Genomic DNA, 21,441 nt, shown 5'->3' with positions numbered 1-21,441 from the left:
AATCATTTCATGGCAATGGTCTTAACACCATACTCTTTTTCAGGCTTTATAAAACAATAAATAACAGAAAGCTCTCATTTATGTTCTCCGAATATCGCTGTATAGTTATGGACGACTGCACGATCTTCTCGTTTGTCTCCGGTCTCTCGGGCATTACCCATAAAACGTAACTGAAACTGAGTAGAGGAAAAACCTTGGCTTCGAATGCCACAGGGCTTTCATTCTCCAGTGAGAAGAGTGTAGGTGTTAATTTTAATTTTATGTCATCTTGTTAATTTACTTACATTGGTACTTGGGAGTCACCATTCTCAGCTTTAAAGTATCATTGAGACTGCTCAGACTCTGATCTGACGAGAAATCTAGTTAGTTATCACTCCAAACACCATGAAAACGAAAACGTTAAAGGTTCCAAATATTTTGTAGTGCCTCCGTTACAGGACAACGGGTAAGACAGGTCTTCCCTCTTTTCGTTTTACAAAGCCTTTCCTCGGTCCCAGTTGGACCTCCGGTACGTGATCTATCGACCAGCAATATTTTATCTAACAGTGTTATAAACACCCCGCTATGAGACATTAGGCGCCTGTAAAACAAGCCAGGCACAGCATTAGCTGCCGAAGCTTGTGAGCCATCACTCTACAACATACGAGAGATCCTGAGGGTGCAATCAATACTTACTATAAAAACAGATGCACGTATATGTGTACGAACGTATATTCAATATACTCTTCCTATACCACTGGTCGGATTAAAACGAAACTTGTTACACATATCACTTTCTCTCTGGAAAGATTTTCTGTGGAGGTAAGTACCTCCTACGTATAAAAGGGGTGGGGGTGCAAAACCAGAGGAACCGATCTCAACTCAATGCCAGTTACTTTTGTCATCCAGAATTTGAGAATGAGAACACTTACAGACTTGCAACAAACTTTATTTATAATTTCATATCTTTACGAAATATTTTCTTGCTGACGATGAAGTGAAAAACGTTTGTCTCTTACTACATTTTCGCTGTTCGTGCAATAAGACTGCTGCATGAAGCATTACATTTTAATTTATCGTATCTTTATTACTAACTGTATCCACATGTACCACAGGTCGTACCATCAAAATTGTGTCATTTAGTTCAGGAGATATGACGTCGAATACTGAGACGCACGAAAAACTGGCGCGTCATGCGCGACGTTTTATTTTTTTTATTTTTGGCTTCTAACTACATTCAAACTATTCCGATAGTGAAGGGAGACGAAAATTTAATAGTCTTGGGGGACTGAAATTCGATAGTAGGAAAAGGAAGAGAAGGAAAAGTAGTAGGTGAATATGGAATGGGGGTAAGGAATGAAAGAGGAAGCCGCCTGTAGAATTTTGCAGAGAACATAACCTAATCATAGCTAGCACTTCTTTCAAGTGTCATGAAAGAAGGTTCTATACGTGCAAGAGGCCTAGAGACACAGAAAGGTTTCAAATAGATTATATAATGGTAAGACAGAGATTTAGGAAACAGATTTTAAATTGCGAGACATTTGCAGGTGCAGAGGTGGATTCTGACCACAATTTATTGGCTATGAACTGTAGATTGAAACTGAAGAAACTGCAAAAAGGTAGGAGTTCAAGAAGATGAGAGCTGGATAAACTGAAAGAATCAGAGGTTGGAGAGAGTTTCAGAGATAGCGTTAGGGAACGATTGACAAGAACACTAGGTAAAAGGACGAGAGCTACTCGAATTCCTTGGGTAACAGAAGAGATACTGAATTTAATTGATGAAAAGAGAAAATGGAAAAATGCAGAAAATGAAGCAGGCGAAAAGAAGTACAAACGTCTCAAAACTGAAATATACAGGAAGTGCAAAATGGCTAAACAGGGATGGCTAGAGGACAAATGTAAAATGTAGAGGCATATATCACTAGGGGTAAGATAGATACTGGCTGCAGGAAAATTAAAAAGACCTTTCAAAAAAAAGAGAACCACCTGTATTAATATCAAGAGTTCAGATGTAAAACCAGTTCTAAGCAAAGAAGGGAAATCAGAAAGATGGAAGGAGTATACAAAGGGTCTATACAAGGGCGATGTACTTGAGGACAATATTATGAAAATGGAAGAGGACGTAGATGAAGATGAAATGGGAGATATGGTATTGCGTGATGAGTTTGACAGAGCACTGAAACAGTTAAGTCGAAACAAGGTCCCGGGAGTAGACAACATTCGATTAGAACTACTGAGAGCCTTGGGAGAACCAGCACTGACAAAACTCTACCATCTGGTGAGCAAGATGTATGAAACAGGCGAAATATCCTCAGACTTCAAGTCACGGCTACAAAATACTAACACAAATTCTTTACAGACGAATGGAAGAACTGGTAGAAGCCGACGTCGGGGAATATCAGTTTGGGTTCCGTAGAAACGTTGGAATATTTGAGGCAATACTGACCCTACGACTTACCTTACAAGATAGATTAAGGAAAGGCAAACCTACGTTTCTAGCATTTGTAGACTTAGAGAAAGCTTTTGACGATGTTGACTGGAATTCCCTCTTTCAAATTCTGAGGGTGGCAGGAGTCAAACATGGGGAGCGAAAGGCTACTTACAATTTGTACAGAAACCAGATGGCAGTTGTAACAGTCAAGGGGCATGAATGGGAAGCAGTGGTTGGGAACGGAATGAGACAGGGTTATAGCCTATCCCCAATGCTATTCAATCTGTATAGTGAGCAAGTAGTAAAGGAAACAAAAGAAAAATTCGGAGTAGGAATTAAAATCCATGAAGAAGAAATAAAAACCTTGAGGTTTCCCGATGACATTGTAATTCTGTCAGAGACAACAAAGGATCTGGAAGAGCAGTTGAACGGAGCGCACTGTGTCTAACATCAACAAAAGGGAAACGAGGATAATGGAATGTAGTTGAATTAAATCGGGTGCTGCTGAGGAAATTAGATTAGGAAATGAGACACTTAAAGTAGAAAAGGAGTTTTGCTGCTTGGGGATCAGAATAAGTTATGATGGTCGAAGTAGACAGGATATGAAATGTAGACTGGCAATGACAAGGAAACTGTTTCTGAAGAAGAGAAATTGATTAACATCAAGTATAGATCTAAGTGTCAGTAATTCGCTTCTGAAAGTATTTCTGTGGAGTGTAGCCATGTATGGAAGTGAAACGTGGACAATAAATAGTTTATATAAGACGAGAATAGAAGCTTTCGAAATGTGGTGCTACAGAAGAATGCTGAAGATTAGATGGGTAGATCACGTAACTAATGAGGAGATACTGAATAGAATTGGGGAGAAGCGAAATTTGGGGCACAACTTGACTACAAGAAGGGATCGGTTGGTAGGACACGTTCCGAGGCTTCAAGGGATCACCAATTTAGTATTAGAGGGAAGCGTGGAGGGTAAAAATCGTACAGGGAGACCAAGAGATGAATACATGAAGTAAATTCAGAAGGATGTAGGTTGCAGTAGGTACTTGGAGATGAAGCCCGCACAGGATAGAGTCGCGTGGAGACTGCATCAAACCAGTCTGTGGACTGAAGACCACAAAAACAGCTCTGTTCACATTACATTTCACAGACTGTAGCCACATACACCGCTGAATGTACCTGCAATATTTTATTACTGTACAGGACCTAGTTCAGGGAATACGACATCGTAAGTATTGAACTGAGTTAAAATGAAACTGCAGAGCGAAATTAGCTAGAGGTAGAGGCGAAAAATGTGTACAAACACGTGTGATATATGTTAAATATCTATCTGTGAAATACTTTTGACATGTGTGTGCGTGGTTAAATCCAATGGTAAAAATTTCATTCTAAAGACCTGAAACTACATCAACTAGTTTGTTACATATGTCAGTTACGATTTACATGCAAAAACTGTGTATGTGTGTGTGTGTGTGTGTGTGTGTGTGTGTGTGTAGCGGGGGGGGGGGGGGGTGAGAGGTGAAGAGATAAGAACCACCATCCTCCTGTTGGGTGAGATGGATGACGTGGAGAGAGAATGGAGCAGGAGAAGATGGACAGACAGCATGGTGCAAAGAGATGATGGAAACAGATATGGAGGAGGAGGAGATGGACAGAGATTGGGGGACGGGAGGGTGGACAAAGAGAGGGGTGGAGGTGATGGACAGAGGGAGGGGAAAGGAGGGGATGGACTAAAGGAAGAGAGGGGAAAAAAATACATACCCAGGACACGCTGGGTACTCAGCTTATAATGTAAATTCCTTCAGTCATTAGAATTTAATCTAGTTTCCAAACATCATCTTGACATGTCTTCATGGATTATGGAGTGGCAATGAGACATTTTGGGATCCAGCATCACTGGAAACAAGTATCAGTTATTTCTGAGAAGCCAGACAGTGCAGTCAGGAATACCTGTGAGGCTAATGTGGTACTGCAGTGTTTCACTACGTTACATGCTACCATCTCACACCCTTAAAAGAGCTTCTATATGCCAAGGCGTGAATGAGTGCTTGGGGATAGAAATAAAAGAGTTACGTCAGGTAAAGCTTTATTACGAGGAAATGGTGGACACCATTCCAATCACTCTGAGGGAAAGGAATGGAACTAACAAGACTGTGAATAAGGCCTGCTGCATAACGCATGGTCGTCTTCGTTATGGATAGGATTCACTGGTTTGATTGATTCCGTTGTGTATCCAGAAGAAGAGCACAAATTTGTCTCGATAGTACACTACCCTCTGTTCTGGGAAGCAATGAATTTAATGTGCAAAACCTGTTAAATTTTTATATGTGTCCTGTCCTCCCACCTAAACTGATAAGAAGAACTAGAATTCTGTAACGTTCTTCGGAGTAGCTGATTAATAGGTACACCTCCTTAGCGAACGAACCATATTTCTTAGCTTTTTTGTACACTTCCGATTCTTTTTTACGTTTCTTTTGCAACCCTTTCAATCACTACCTTCATGTCTACATACCTGTTTGTCAAGATAGCCACCCTAGTGACTAACATATTCCTTCCAACGAGAGACCATGTTGTTAACAGTGTCAGCAAAGCGGGAAAGTTGACACGTAATACCTCAATGGATACTGAGACATAATAAAATATTCGGAGGCATTACTTTTCAACGCGCCGTCGTTTTTATCATCTGCATGTCAGATTGTACGTACGCGTCTCCTATCGTATCATGTTATTAAACCATAAGTGTCCGACAGCATCGAACACGGTGGCGTAGTTATTAACGGACTGGATTCGCATCCAGAAGAACGACAACTCAAATACACGTCCCGCCATCCAGGTTTAGGTTTTTCGTGATTTTTCTAAATCTCTACAATCGCTACAGACAAATGCCGGGGCTGTTCCTTTGCAAACGGTACGGCCGATTTCCTTTTCGCACCTAAGCGTGTGCTCCTTTCCCAGCGACCTCATTGTTAGCGGGACGCTAAATTCTAACATTCCTTCCTTTTCTTATGACACCAAAAACATCCATCATCAATGTAACAGATGGTTTCAAGAAACAACACACGGACTTCTTAAAAGAACACTGCAAAAATTCTCGAAGACAGAAAACCGTAGATGCTGCTAAATTTTGCAGACTTGCCTTGAGTATAATGTAGTCGGCAAGTGCCATAGTTACTCTATGGGCTGTCGATCCACTTTCTGACGGTGCCTTGCGCTATCTGGTGACAGAAACGCCCTTGCACTTTTTTTTTTTTTAAGAATTCTGAAAGCGAAAGTTGTTTCGTTGTGTTTACATATCTTGTAGATGGCTTGTGCATTCTTGGATGCAGTTAGAAACATAAAAGAAAGAACTGGATATGGCCCACTTCAAAATTCTTCTTCCACTTTCTAGATTACATAAATTAAAAACTAGCTATACATAACTAACATTAGTTTGGTTATCAACCAGCAAGAAATTTCAGCTTTACTGGTTACTGAATTTGTATGACGTCCTATTCAATGATGTGGTGTAATAGTTACGGATTTGTACAGTCGATTTGAGGTAATTCAAATGACAGGTCTTGTTACATACTAAGGCAGTTAGACAGTAATGGCGATAATTTATACACCGAAGAAGCAATGACAGTAGTAAGAGAAAGTTTCAAGAGTGGGATTAAAATTCAGGTTGAGAGAATATCAGTGGCGAGATTCGCTTATGGCGTTGTTATACTCAGTGAAAGCGACAAAGAATTAAGGGATCTGTTTAATTTGAGACACAGTCAATTGATTACAGAATGCAGATTGAGTGTGAAACGAAGAAAGATGAACGTAATGTGGAGTGGCAGAAATGAGTTTAGTGACTAATCTAACATCAAAATTGAGACCACGTAGTAAACTAAGTTAAGGATTTCTTCTACCTTGGAAGCAAAACCACACGTAATGGACGAAGCAAACAAAGCATGGAAAGCAGGCCAGCACAGGCGAAGAGGGTAATCGTGTCCAAGAGAAGCCTGTTCGTATCAAACATCAGCGTTATTGTGGGGAAGGCATTTCTGAGACTGTACGAATGATAACTAGGAATTCGGCTGGGAAGATTTGGGATCGGATCACCGTAATGGAAGGATGGGGACCCCATATAACTGCTTCAGCGTTCATCATCTTTAATACATAACTTTCTTTTATTAAAGTCAAACAAGTTTAAAAACACAATCAACAACAAAATTGACTGAGGAGGCTTCAGAAAAATGCCACCAATTATGAGCCACCAGTCATTAACTATACGCCAAAAGTACAGAATTTTAAAACAACTAACTACAAAAAAATGGCTCTGAGCACTATGCGACTTCACTTCTACGGTCATCAGTCGCCTAGAACTTAGAACTAATTAAACCTAACTAACCTAAGGACATCACACACATCCATGTCCGAGGCAGGATTCGAACCTGCGACCGTAGCGGTCGCCCGGTTCCAGACTGTAGCGCCCAGAACCGCACGGACACTCCGGCCGGCAAAACTAACTACAGTTATCAAAATTCACTCAGCAGTTTTTTTAAGTACAGCAGCAAATATGTACCCCCTGTCGCTCAGTAGACAGCAAAGATACAGAATTTTATAAACAATTAACAGTCAATGAATAGTTACATACAGTTAACTATAATTTTCTGATCAGATTTTAAGCAAATGATTTTTAATCAGCTGTTATTAATTATGAATCCACTATCATTCAGCAGACAGCAAATGCAGAAGTTTAAAAATAGTTCAAAAAAAATGGTTCAAAAATGGCTCTGAGCACTATGGGACTCACCTGCTGAGGTCATAAGTCCCCTGGAACTTAGAACTACTTAAACCTAACTAACCTAAGGACAGCACACAACACCCAGCCATCACGAGGTAGAGAAAATCCCTGACCCCGCCGGGAATCGAACCCGGGAACCCGGGCGTGGGAAGCGAGAACGCTACCGCACGACCACGAGATGCGGGCTTAAAAATAGTTAACAGTCACTGGATAAACAGCTACAGTGGGCCAAAATTCACTGATCAGATCTTAAGCAAATGACTTATAAACAGCTGTTATTAATTATAACCCACTGTCTTTCTGAACACACACAAGGAACAGGATTTTAAACCAGTTAACAATCACTGAATAGGCAGCTACTGTTAACGAAAATTCACGGATCATATTTTAAGTAAATGATTATTAAACAACTACTATAAATTATGAACTCACTGTCGTTTAATAGACAACAAAACACATAATTTTAAAAAAATTAACGGACGCTCAGTAGGCATCTACGATAAGCCAAAATTCACTGAGCAGTTTTGGACCAAATTACTTTTATACAGCTGTTATTAATTATGAGTGGTGGTAGCATAATGTCCACAGGACAGGGAAAGTGGGAGGGGGGGGGGGGGCGGGAGGGGAAGAGTCAGAGGTAAAGACAAATATGGAAGTTACTTATCTTGAACGGGATGGTTGCCGTCCTTCCACCCCTTTAGCGTCCAAGACACCGGACCGCCTTCACTAGCGTCGAACCGCTCAGAAACCGCTTCGCAGGGCAGTTGATAAACGACAGTCAAAATAAGACTCGGTTCTTTCACAGGAGCCGATATGTTCTCTCGTGCTCCATCCTGAACTCCAAACCTCTCGCGATCCCGGCCAACTCGCTCCACACACCACACATACACACTGCCCAAAACCTTCCTGCTTCGCAGCTTCTGTCCCCACCGATGGCGCAAGCCGCGTATCTCCAAAGTTATCCAGACAAAGATAATCGACGAGGGGCTAATCGACTGAAGATCGTGCCCATACGGCTCATTATATAACGGTGTTGAAAATTAAATGAACTGACTAGATACGGAATGAACTGATTTTCTCCAGAATCAGTGAAGAAAACAACACATGGAAAACACTGACACCATCAAGGGACCAAATGACAGGACATGTGTTGAGGCATCAGAGAATAACTTCCCTGTTACCAGGGAGAGGTGTAGTGGGTAAAACGTAGAGGAAGACAGAGAGTGTAATAAATCCAGCAAATAATTGAGGAGATATGGTGCAAGTGCTGTTCTGAGATGAAGAGGCTGGAAGAGAAGAGGAATTCATGGGGGGACGCCACAAGAAACCATGACTTTCGTTTGAAGAAAAAAAAAATAACAAAGAAAAAAATAGGAAATTGGAATAGTGTATAGCTGTAACGAAAAACAAAATTATTTGATGGTTATATTTTTTTAGACTAGCTTTCAAACCGAGGTTTCAATTGTATTGATAACAGCATAACGGAAACTCCTGATTAACGAAGATCAGACAGTATCTTTCCCAGGATAGCTACTGTGGCACAGTGTGAAGTTCGTCTACATTCTCTGCAGAAACGCAAGTCATGCCTCTTCGGCAAGAGGAGTAGATGGCTCTGAGGGACTAGTCAGCCATCAGTTATATAATCTTCTAGTGCGGCTGTTTGCAGACACTCAGACAAAACCACGTCATTGTCTGTCACCTCTGTATAGGGCACTCACTATCCTCTGCGAGTGGGATCCTTTTTCGGTGCCAAGGCACACCAGCACGCGGAGCTTGTGATGTACGACCCTCAGTAGTCCACGCTTGGGAAGAGAGAACCCGATTTGCTCAAGAGCGAGGGTCATAATTTGACATCAGGCAAGCCATCTACATTAGCTAAGTACATAGCTTGTATCAACGTTTTCGTTCATCATCCTGTCTTGTTTCCAGAATTGGGAGGGAACACTTAACTTCAATATTAAGCTCTTTTTTCGAAACACACATTCTTATTTTAAAAGTTGCCAAACGTTTCTAAGTGGTTATAATTTTTCATTCCCTTCTATTCCTGATTAATTTTCTACGCGTAATTTAATTTAACCATATACAGATTCAGATAAGCAACTAATGATGCCAGTTCACATACACAGTCTCAGTTTTCCATAAAATAGAGAAGAATCGATTACACTACCTGTCGTTCGTGTTTAGGGAGACGAGCATTGGAAACCGCGTCTCGCTATGCAGACTTGAGTTTCATTAACCGAAAAATCCTCGAGATTGACGAAATTTTACTGAAGCTCGGAATTTATCGCAGACTTGGAGACGATATTAATAGTTTCCACAACGAAACTCTGCTTCAAAATATGGCAAAAAATCAAAAGATATTCTGGTCATACGTTAAGCACACCAGCTTAAAGACACAATCAATACTTCCACTTCACGATAGCGATTGTAATGTTACCGGCGACAGCGCCACTAAAGCGGAGTTACTATACATGGTTCCCCGATATTCCTTCCCCAAAGAAGACAAAGTAAAAATTCCAGAATTTCACTCAAGACCTGCTGCCAACATGAGTAGCGAACAAGTGGCGTAGCTACCCAATTCATTTAATAAAGGCAAGCCTTCCGGTCCAGATTATATACTATTTAGATTACCTCCAGGATATGCTGATACACTACTGGCCATTAAAATTGCTACACCACGAAGATGACGTACTACAGACGCGAAATTTAACCGACACGAAGAAGATGCTGTGATATGCAAATGATTAGCTTCTCAGAGCATTCACACAAGGTTTGCGCCGGTGGCGACACCTACAACGTGCTGACATGAGGAAAGTTTCAAACCGATTTCTCATACACAAACAGCAGCTGACCGGCGTTGCCTGGTGAAACGTTGCTGTGATGCCTCGTGTAAGGAGGAGAAATGAGTACCATCACGTTTCCGACTTTGATAAAGGTCGGATCGTAGCCTATCGCGATTGCGGTTTATCGTACCGCGACATTGCTGCTTGCATTGCTCGAGATCCAATGACTGTTAGCAGAATATGGAATCGGTGGGTTCAGCAGGGTAATACGGAACGCCGTGCTGGATCCCAACGGCCTCGTATCACTAGATCACTAGCAGCCGAGATGACAGGCATCTTATACGAATGGCTGTAACGGATCGTGCAGCCACGTCTCGATCCCTGAGTCAACAGATGGGGACGTTTGCAAGACAACAACCATCTGCAACAAACAGTTCGACGACTTTTGCAGCAGCATGGACTATCAGCTCGGAGACCATGACTGCGGTTACCCTTGACGCTGCATCACAGACAGGAGCGCCTGCGATGGTGTACTCAACTACGAACCTGGGTGCACGAATGGCAAAACGTCATTTTTTCGGATGAATCTAAGTTCTGTTTACAACCTCATGATGGTGGCATCCGCGTTTGGCGACATCGCGGTGAATGCACATTGGAAGCTTGTATTCGTCATCGCCATACTGGCGTATCACCCGGCGTGATGGTATGGGGTGCTATTGGTTACACGTCTCGGTCACCCCTTGTTCGCATTTACGGCACTTTTAACAGTGGACGTTACATTTAAGATGTGCTACGACCCTTGGCTCTACTCTTCATTCGATCCCTGAGAAACCCTACATTTCAGCAGGATAATGCACGACCGAATGTTGCAGGTCCTGTACGGGCCTTTCTGGATACAGGAAATGTTCGACTGCTGCCCTCGCCAGCACATTCTGCAGATCTCTCACCATTTGAAAACGGCTGGTCAATGGTGGCCGAGCAACTGGCTCGCCACAATACGCCAGTCACTACTCTTGATGAACTGTGGTATCGTGTTGAAGCTGCATGGGCAGCTGTACCTGTACACGCCATCCAAGCTCTTATTGACTCAATGCCCAGGCGTATCAAGGCCGTTATTACTGCCAGAGGTGGTTGTTCTGGGTACTGATTTCTCAGGATCTATGCACCCAAATTGCGTGAAAATGTAATCACATGTCAGTTCTAGTATAATATATGTGTCCAATGAATACCCGTTTATCATCTGCATTTCTTCTTGGTGTAGCAATTTTAATGGCCAGTAGTGTATAAAAGCTCCGTACTTCACTATCATATACATCCGCTCGCTGCACGAAAGATCCGTGCCTAAAAGATGGAAAGCTGCTCAGGTCACAGGAAAGAAGTAGGAGTAATCCGACGAACTACAGACCTGTATCACTGACGTTGATTTGAAGCAGGATTTTATAACATGTACTGCATTCGAAAATCCGCCTCGGTAGCTGAGTGGACGCCGGTATGGTAGCTCAGCATGTTCGGTCAGAGCGTTTACCTACCCTCTGTAATAAAAAAACTGAGTGAACGGATCAACGAACAAGCAGAACGAGTGTCATCGTACGTCCGCCACGAACAAATTCAACGAACAATACAGAACAAAATAAGATAACGAAAAAAAATAGTGGCCAGTGCGGCCGAATGCTGTGCAAAGGGGCCCGGGCTCGATTCCCTGCTGGGTACGAGATTTTCTCCACTCAGGGCCTGGGTGTTGTGTTGTCTTCATCATCACATCATCCCTATCGACGCACAAGTCGCTGAAGTGGCGTCAAATCAAAATACTTGCACCAGGCGACCAGTCTTCCCGACAGGAGGCCCTAGCCACACGATATTTCACTTAATTTTCGTTCCAACATTATGAATTACCTCGAGTAAAACGATCTGTCAGAACAGATGCAGGAAATACCATTCTTGACAAGCACAACTAGATCTTTATTCTCGCGAAATAGTGAGTGCTATTGACAGGGAGCCTCAAGTTGTTTCTATATTCCTAGATTCCCAAATGGCTTTTGACACAGTTCCTCACAAGCTGTTTTTAAACAAATTGCGTGCCTGTAGAGTATCATATCTGTTCTGTGACTGGATTCATCATTTACTATCACAAATATCACAATTCGTAGTAATTGATGGAAAGTGATCGAGTAAAACAGAAGTGATATCTGGGATCACCCAAGGAGGTCTTACAGGCCATCTGCTGTTCCCTATCAATATAAAAGGATTAAGAGACGATCTCAGCAGCCCTCTTAGATTGTTTGCAGATTGTGCTTCATTTAACGTCAAGTAAAGTAATCAAAGGAACAAAACTATTTGCAAAGTGATTTATACAAGATATCTGTATGCTGAAAAAAGTTGCAATTGATCCTAAATAAAGAAAAGTGTGAGGTCATCCACATGACTACCAAAATGAATCTGTTAAATTTTGGATGCACGATGTTACTGTGAATTCAACTACGGGTCTAGGAAATGCAATTATGAAAAACTTAAATTGGAATGATCATATAGACAATGTAGTGGGGATGGCAAACCAAAAACTGTGTTTTCTGGGCAGAACACTTAGAAGACGAAACAGGTCTAGTAAAGAGGCTGCATACACTGCACCTGTCCACCCCTGTACGAATATTGCTTTGCAGTATTGGATCCGTACTAGATAGCACTGATGGAGGATATTGGAAAAGTCAAAACAAGGGAACCTCATTTCGTACTATCGCAAAGTAGGGGAGAGAGTGTCATGGATATGATATTCGAGAGTAGTAGGAGAAGGGTGGCGTCAGTGCATTTGGTTAATGCGGTTTGTCTAAATCAGGTGCAAGGATGCACTCAGGGGCAAACTGATTGTTCTCCTATGACTAACAGGTCACTAACCTACTGTTCTGCTAACAGGATCATTCCTTTTGATTCACAGGCCCTTAACCTATTGTTTCCCGGCACCTCCACCGAGTCCTCCCCAAAAACCCTCAGGAAACCCCCAACCCATCCCCTCCCCCTCGGCCGGCCAGAGTGGCCGTGCAGTTCTAGGCGCTACAGTCTTGAGCCGAGCGACCGCTACGGTCGCAGGTTCGAATCCTGCCTCGGGCATGGATTGTGTGCTGTCCTTAGGTTAGTTAGGTTTAATTCGTTCTAAGTTCTAGGCGACTGATGACCTCAGAAGTTAAGTCGCATAGTGCTCAGAGCCATTTGAACCTCGCTGATGCAGGTACACTTTTAGCTCCCAGTTATTCGAATAGCCTCCTCTCATTCTTATCAATTGTCTGACTACTTAATTAAATTGATCAATTAATTAACCTCTCCCCCTCTGGTAAACCCCCACATCCCTCCTTCCCCCTCTCCCTGCTCCACCCACAGCTGGAAATTGATGGCTCTGCGGCAGAGAGAAACGATCTCATAACAGGAAATTCAAGGGTATATTCTTTATTTATAAGAAATTCTGTTTGCGGGGTTGGATTTCTCTTGCTCATTGTTCTCTGCTGTTTGGGAAGATGCAGGTCTTGTAGGAAGTATTTCATCAAATGCTTTCCTCATTTTTTTTCCAATCATGCAAGGAATACTGTCATGAAACACGACATGTAATTACACTGGTAAAAATTTTTCAATCGCGAAGCATGAACCATCCACTGGACCACGCAGAATGCCACCGCACGCACTGCCAGCAGTCAGGGTACACTGGCAGCCCCTGCAAACGCGGCCATCAGCTGCCGAGCCACGTGCAGGAGTCCATTCATGATCCGTAAGCGTGAGGCTGTGGCATCCCTTTCACACTTGACACCTGAGAAATTCCTGTCGAAACAAGTGTTTTCCTAGCCACCAAAGCTGATGCATGGCTTTCATAGCTGCAGGTCCAGTACCGATCGAGATGTTTGCATAGAGGCTCACCCTCACAGATGCAGCTAACAGGTTGTCAGTGTTACACTGACGTCACACGTCTATGTAAATAACACCCAAGTCTCCCTCTGGATATACTCTAGAAATCTGATGCAATGTATTCAGAAAACTTTTACGAAAATATCCCGGAACAACACAGGTTGCATTGTTCCTAGAGATCCTTACAGGATAGCCCATTCGTCGCGTGTTACGATGTACTGCCTTCAACAAATATCTCAGAAATGGTAAACATTCTCACCGCTGAAAGCCTTCATCATGTCTGTGCATGGTTGCGAAAAAATCATTTATCATAAAAGCATTCTTGTTATTTGGGAAGAGAGCACTGTCAAAGAACAGATGGGAAATTCAGATGTGGATTTAACTTAATAATTAAAAATCAAATTGGACACCATTAAAACTACATCTAATAAAAATAAGGAAAGAGTTGTTTTCTGTATCTAAAAGTGTATGCTAAAGTGAATGAAGATTTGGTACAAGAATATCTGCTTCTCTTGTTCGCTAATCTACCAAAAATCCAAAGATATCTCCTAAATACAATGATCCATGGGCATGTATTTCAGATGTGGAAAGTGGGTAGCTGATGACCTTGAAAAGTAGTTGAAACTAGGTAGCTGAAAGTATAGTGAGCCCCTTTTCGTACCTATATGAAGAATTTAGCTGTCAATGCAATATGGCGCCCTGTACAAAACAGGTTTGCCACTGAAAGTCTCGTCTGCAGAAGAGAATGGCAAACAGTGCTGCCACACCGGCAGTAATTTGGCGGTTGAATTCAGGAAGAGCTAACCAGAATGCTCCATTCATTCACAAGAATTCCTTTGTGCTGGGACACACTAGCCTTCTGAGAGTAATGTGATGTCTTGTTTGTTCAAGTGTTCAAAGACAGGATGAAGCATATCATCCATCCCTGGCAGGATTGTGGCGTTAGGACAACTCCACTGTAGGTCAGAGCTTCGAATTCTGTTTGTGAAATTGTTCTGAATTTCCCATCTTTGCTTAGACAGTGCTCTCTTCCCAAACAACAAGAATGCGTTTATAATAAACGGAGTTTTCGCAACTACGCACAGCCGTAATGAAGGCTTTTAGTGGTGAGAACGTTTACCATGTCTGAGACGTATTTTGAAGGCAGGGCAGCGTAACACATGATGAACAGGCTGTCCCACTAGGATCGGTAGAAAGAATGCAACTTGTGTTATTCTGGGATATTTTCATAAACAGAGGGAGACTTGGCTGTTATTTACATAGACATGTGACGTCAGTATAACACTGTCAGCCTTTTAGCTGCACCTGCAAGGGTGAGCCGCACCTATGAGAGCTATGCGTCAGCCGTGGTGGGTAGGAAAGCAATTGCTTCGACAGGGATTTCTCATGTGTCAAGTATAAAAGGGCTGCCACCATCTCATGCTTGTGGGACCTAAACAGACACCTGCACATGGCCCGGCAGCTGATAGCCACATCGTTGCTTTGTGGGGCTGCCAGTACACCCTGACTCCTGGCAGTGTGTGTGGTGGCGTTGTGTGCAGTCCAGTAGACAGCACATGGTTCGTGTTTGAAAGATTTTTACCAGTATAATTACGTGTCATAAGTGTTTGATGATGACATTCCTCGCACAATCGGAATAAAAAAAGTAAATCAATCAATGTGATTACTCCAGAATGAGATTTTCACTCTGCAGTGGAGTGTGCGCTGATACAAAACTTCCTGGTAGATTAAAACTGTGTGCCGGACCAAGACTCGAACTCGGGAGTTCGAGTCTCGGTCCGGCACACAGTTTTAATCTGCCAGGAAGTTTCAATGTGATTACTTCTTGCACGGCCTGCATCTTTCCTAACAGCAGAGAACAATGAACGAGAGAAATCCAACCGCACAAACTGATTTTTTTTATAAATAAACAATATACCCTTGAATTTCCTGTTATGAGGTCCTTCCTCTCCATCGTAGAGCCACCAATTTTCCGGTAGGGGAAGGGTGGGGAGGGGGGGGGGCTGGAGGGATGGGGATGTTTACCAGAGAGGTAGGACTAATTGATCAGTTTAACTAAGTAGTCAATGATATTGAGAAGAATGAGAGGGGACTATTCAAATAACTCAGAGCTGCAAGTGTACCTGTCTCAGTGAGGGGAGGGGGTGGGTTGGAGGTTTCCTGAGGGCTCAGAGGGGAGGAGAGGGAGAGGTGGGGAACAATCTGTTAAGGAACTGTCAATCAAAAGGAAGGATCATGTTAGTAAAACACTAGGCTAATGACCTGTCAGTACAACAGGTTGATCCTGAGTGCCTACTAGCCTCTGATGCAGGCAATCCACACTAACAAAATGCACAGACACGGCTCTTGGCCTACTATTTTTGAGTTGGGGTGACAACCAGTAAAACAATAGCATTTTTCATTGCAGTGAAAATTTCCCATGACATTTCAATATACTGTGTTCTGCTACAAGTGCGAGAATATTTTGTGAACACCCACATTCATAGGGAGAAATGATCATTGTAATAAAATAAGGACGTCAGAGCTTGCACAGAAAGATTGAAATGTTCGTTTTTACCATGTGCTCTTAGTGAGTGGAACGGTAGAGAAATAGTGTGAAGGAGGTTCGATGAACCATCTGTCAAGCACTTCAGTGTGAATTGGAGAGCAGTTATATAGATATATATGTCGGATGTCATTTGAGGTGAATAGAGGGTTAAGGTTCTAGCAAACAATGATAGTTTACTTCTTCTTTTCTGTTTAGTGAAGAAAGTGTTCCGACTCTAAATATCGTTCAGTCGACCAAACTTCAGTCTATAGTCTTCCTTCCTTGAAGCAACAATGGAAGGATCGTTGATATTGCGCATCCCTGAAAGCGCTGTCCAAATAATCAATCTCCCTTATTTATTTCCACGCATCGGAAAAAGAGATACTGACTGGGATTCATTTCACATGTGGCAAAGTATCAGACGCTAAGGGGAACTGTTCCTCCAAAAACTGTTGAATAACGAAATAAAGACACTTAACCTAAGTCCCACTGACTGCTGTGGCTTGAATTGTTACCTTGAATAAAATAAATATCTGTCTCCAAGATCAAATCTTTTCCCAAACTGGTTCCTACGACTTTACTGACAAAAATTTATTTAAAATAACGTTTGTCTGGGAGAGATGAACAAGTCACATAAGACACAACCCTGGGGAAACGAGATCTACATAAATGTTAATTATTTTGCCATAGGTATCTTAGGATGTAGGTAGGTGCTTAAATATACAAATATACAGTATGCTGAACTGTTTTAGATTTTTCTCATGCGTAGTATTAACGTGTCTCACATATAGACCAACTTCTACAGCTTTTACAATTAAATTTTACTTTCATTTTCAAATCTTCTGTTAATTACTAAAAGCCCTTAAAATACGTAAACGTTTATAAATCGGAAGGGACGATGGTTAAGGTACAGCTGGAAGAGTGGTTTGAGTTTTGTACTTGACAAAACAGTTGGAGGTGTGGAAGTCCTTCCCAGTGTATGAACAGGCGCTGACAAGAGAGGTGGCAGCCTCTTTGCTGCAGGAGCTCCTCATAACACAGACGGCAGACAGCAGAAGCAGATAGCAGGGCCGTACCAGAACAAGGCTGGCCACACAGCCTGCTCATACAGACAGTGACACGGAAACACTTGTCGCACGCACTGTAACACACTCTGACTGTCTTGCGTTTACTGCAGTATACAGTCTAATATTTAAACTTCTCATGTTTCAGGTTCCTCTGGTGGACCTGTATCGTCCTGGATCGGTAAGACCCATTTTAGCTTTTTACTTTTACTTTACATTATCCATAGATATTTCTAAGTACTTTGCCTGGTCACAGGTAAAGTACATTCCTTTTGATTACATTCCTTTCATCATCAAAATTAAACGAGTATGTGGACTTACTCTGGGGCCCCAAATCCCTGACTGTACCAGATGTCAAAGAAATGATGATATGTCCCAGGATGATGTAGGCTTCAGGACTCCAGAATGTGGTTTAGGCCACTACTGGGAAGGGATATCTTCTTCACATACATTTGCAGCAATCCTTGTGTATATACAAGTGCTGTATCATATGAATTTGTCTAGTGCAGAGGGTTGTAATGAAGCTGTGTAGAGTGTAGAGGTGACTTTGTGTCCTTGATGGTGAAAGAGGAAGTGACAGCAGATATCACAGCTAACTCCTTCTTCTCCAGTATCAAACCAGAGGGCAATAAACATGATGTCACAATATGACCAACGAACCACAACTGACACTTTTGTACCCAGTAATTCAACATGTCTCTGCAGAATGCCTGGGCATTGAAACCAGGGCGCAGACATATAGTCTGGTGACCAGAGAGTATGCAAGACTATGTCTGAACATCAGTCTGATGGAAACCTATGGAAACATCTCGTATCACTAGGAATTATACGGAAAAGTCATAGACTGAACGCCTACACATCCTGTTCATAGCTACAGCCGCAGAGGCTGGTTCCAAAGGCGTGTCAAAATTCTCTGAATCTTCATGTACGTAACGTCTATATAGGCAACATTTATAAAATTATTAACAACTTTTTGTCTTTTTGGCCTCGGTTTATTTTCCACAGAAACACAAATACGTCATACAGTTTTATTTGGAATGAAAAGCTCCTACGTGGAAATGAGCTATACAGATCTCTACCTGCCCTGTGGTCCTCCCGCCCACTGCTGGATGGAGTGTCATTGTATCTTTAAAAACAATGCTTCGTCTAACAGAGAGAAGATTCTGCGAAGTCGAACTGCTACCACAACTGGAGTAGATCAGCTGGAGTTATCTCCAAGACATAGACATCTCGCTCGATGCTCTCCCAGGTGTACTTAATAGGACCAGTGTCATATGATATGAAAACTTACACAAGTGGCCTCATGTGTGGGGAGTGTTCCTCAAAGCATTCACACTTAACTGACAAAAGTAATGAATTGGACTCCTGACACTACAAGTCAACACTGGGCGCTAAAGGTGGTGAAACAGATTTACGCACTTATAATCAAACAGTAGGTTAAGGTACTGATGGCCGGGAGAAGATGATAGTAGTGCATCAAACACCTCTTTTCATCCTGCGTACTGAACATGTGGCTTGAACGAATTTGATCACTGCCATTGGCGTGCACCAACTTATATCGTGACACGTTACTCCTGATGTGTATTTTCCAAGCTTATAGGGCAAATATTCTTCCGATCTCCAACACTTCGACCACTGTCGGCAATTCAGAGTACACTTCACACCTCTTGATAAGATAGTTGGGACTGAGCGAGGTGGTGCTGTGGTCAGACACTGGACTTGCGTTTGACAATACAGAAGTTCCAGCTCCATCCCTCACAAACCTGTCTTGGGGTTTCTGTGATGTCCCTAAATAGCTTACGGTAAATTTCTAGATGATTCCCTCAGAAAGAAAGCAACCAGTTTCCTTACCTGTCCATCCCCATCCTTTCCCAATCCAGCCTTGTGCCCAACCTGCAGCACTCTTAGCATCAAAGGGACATAGAACCATAACATTTTTCTTGTGCCCACAGCAATTTCGATGCTTGTTTTGTGCAGCGAGTGTAGGTACACATGTGGAGCGATGAATTGTCTGCCACATGGATATGGCGATATGGCTGTTGGCAGGATGCTGTCGTCCAGCATTAAAATGGCTAATAGTCGCTGCATTATTATCCATCAATCCACAGTCACAAGCCACGACAGTTGACAATAACAAATTACAGTGTAAATACAGCGTTCACATGTCGACGAAAGGCTGTAGAGGTAGTGATTTTTCTTGAATCGGTGCTGTGTCCTCACAACATTGGCTAAATGGTGACATATGTACTGATATCACAGATCCTATGCCATGTATGCTCTTCTGTTCAGTGTATCGCAACCATGGGTGCCAAGACGAGTGGTATGATTTATTTTGCTGTGTCCAGAGAGTAAGTTTGAATGGAGTGTCATTCTGTGGACCCAAGATGGCAGACAGCCCAGATATGTGACTGCTGTGAGTGCCACTGTGGTCGAGCTAGTATCGAGCATGTATGGTGGTATAATGAGTCAGCTGCAACTAGAGGAACCAGCAATGTCTTCCAGCACAATCACCAATTTTTATGAGGCGAATAAGCCTACAGCGAAGAACCGGCGGCCAAAATGTCATGGTGGCCAATGTGTCCATACCGTGGGGTGGACCTGAAGAAGTTGGAGTTACTGAGCAGCTACATGGAGACGAATGTGCAGGTTCTGGGCAGAATTGTTCCTGAGGAACTCAAGAATTTGATGCACTACACTTCTGTCACCTGAATGTCACTACAGTCTGTGAGGGGCATGGCCGCTGTGTGGACACAACAACTTGGTGGAGTGGTTGGTGCCTGTTCACAGCCAGATGGACAGTGATCCCAGTTGAGGCAGAGAACCTGGCTTCGGCATATCAAGAGGAGCACTAACTGAGAACTTTTGCAGCTGACAGTTGCATGCTGGTGACTTTATGGTTGGTACAGTGTATCGTGTGGTATACTAGCTGTACATTGGGTACATCTGATAGCAAAAGCGTTCCACTTGCAAGTCTGTGGTTGTTGTGTGACAAGGTGTGGTTGGTTATTGATTGCACATAGAAGTGTGTGTGTGTGTGTGCAGTGAGTGAGAGCACTTTAGTTTGTTAACTACATGATGTGAGTGTGATTAATTGTTTTGATCCTAAAATGTCAGCTTAAATTATGCTGTGAACATAACTCTCTTGTTGAGAGAGCTGCTGTGCAAATGAACTTTTACAGAGCATAATGTGTAGTTCGTTGTGGTATTATATGGTGACAGTGTTGGTAGTAAACAAATACGCAGTTTTGTGTTATGATCCTAGTTAGGTAATAGTGTGTTTTTATATTCTGTCTTTTGCTACTGAAGTTGTCTCACATATAATTACTCGTTATGTGCCAAGCATTGTAAATTTTTGTCATTGTTAGCTGTGTACGATTGTCCTAAGGTAAGGTTATTTGATGGAAGATACTTTTTATTGGTTGTTTGGAGCCCAGTGTTGGGATCTTTATAGGCTACAGAAATATCTTACTTAAGGAAACTGTATTTCTAGTCTGTTGATGTTAAACAAAATAAATTGAGTCCCACACGTACACAGCTCTCAGTCCAAACGCCACTTCATCTAAATCCTAGGCCACACATGTGACTCACTTTTTTCTTCAATAGCATGTGTCAACACAAGTAATCTGGAAGGCAAGCGTTAAAAATTCCAACCACTGTTAAGGAATGGTTCGTCAAGATATAACGCTAGCAAACAGTCCTAGAACTAGAGTGGAAGAACCTTAGGGAAACTAGTCTGAGAACAAGCTAGGCCAAAGACATTCTTCAAAATTAGGCAGAGCACTAAGAGCTTTCGTTAGCTGTGCTAATCTAATGAGCATGACTCTCTTTTTTATTACCAGGGTGTCCATAGTAGTGGAAGTTGTAGAAACGTTAGTCAATGTGCAGTCTGGTCATATACTGAAGCATGTTTCTCGTCCTTGCAGCAAGTCTGATGAACGGGTAGCGAAGAACGAAGATTGGTCTGGGCCACCTGCTGCACCACCACCACCACCAGCAGCAGC

Source organism: Schistocerca piceifrons, chromosome 8 (genome assembly GCF_021461385.2).
Source record: "Schistocerca piceifrons isolate TAMUIC-IGC-003096 chromosome 8, iqSchPice1.1, whole genome shotgun sequence".
NCBI classification, from domain to species: Eukaryota; Metazoa; Arthropoda; class Insecta; order Orthoptera; family Acrididae; genus Schistocerca; species Schistocerca piceifrons.
This window is presented reverse-complemented; position numbering follows the sequence as displayed.